This window comes from Antrostomus carolinensis, unplaced genomic scaffold, assembly GCF_000700745.2.
Source record: "Antrostomus carolinensis isolate BGI_N321 unplaced genomic scaffold, ASM70074v2 scaffold45026, whole genome shotgun sequence".
Taxonomy (NCBI): Eukaryota; Metazoa; Chordata; class Aves; order Caprimulgiformes; family Caprimulgidae; genus Antrostomus; species Antrostomus carolinensis.
In genome coordinates this window covers 15,418-15,724 of record NW_010321974.1, presented here as the reverse complement: position 1 = coordinate 15,724, position 307 = coordinate 15,418, and the positions used below count along the sequence as shown (strand labels likewise).

Here is a 307-nt window from a genome sequence, read left to right as displayed (position 1 = left end):
TCCCTAAAGTCTCAGTGAGTGACTGAAAGTTCTTAGCAGCAGATGAGATCTGGTTTTATAACTGTATGTGTTGCTGTTAACCCATTTGAAGCATTTTGTTCATTCCAGTTACTGTTAATGCATGTGTGTGCATATGTACGCCCCAGGGTCCACCTCTTACCTGTTACAGTAGCTATTCAAAGCTTACCACTTGGTCTGCAAATTAAGTGTGCAAGGATTTTGATGTATTTTAAGACCTATTTACTGTTTACCTTTAAAAAAACATAAGCCTGTAATCAGATTTTCATAAGAGTGAATATCTTCTATT

The 307-nt window shown here is 36.5% G+C and overlaps 1 protein-coding gene across 1 annotated transcript in view; it reads left to right on the top strand.

Annotated features, from left to right (window-relative positions):
* LUC7L3 (LUC7 like 3 pre-mRNA splicing factor) overlaps positions 1–307 on the top strand; it is a gene marked incomplete at its 5' end in the record, with an annotated part of 12,959 nt that overhangs the window by 5,825 nt on the left and 6,827 nt on the right. The window lies entirely within an intron of this gene.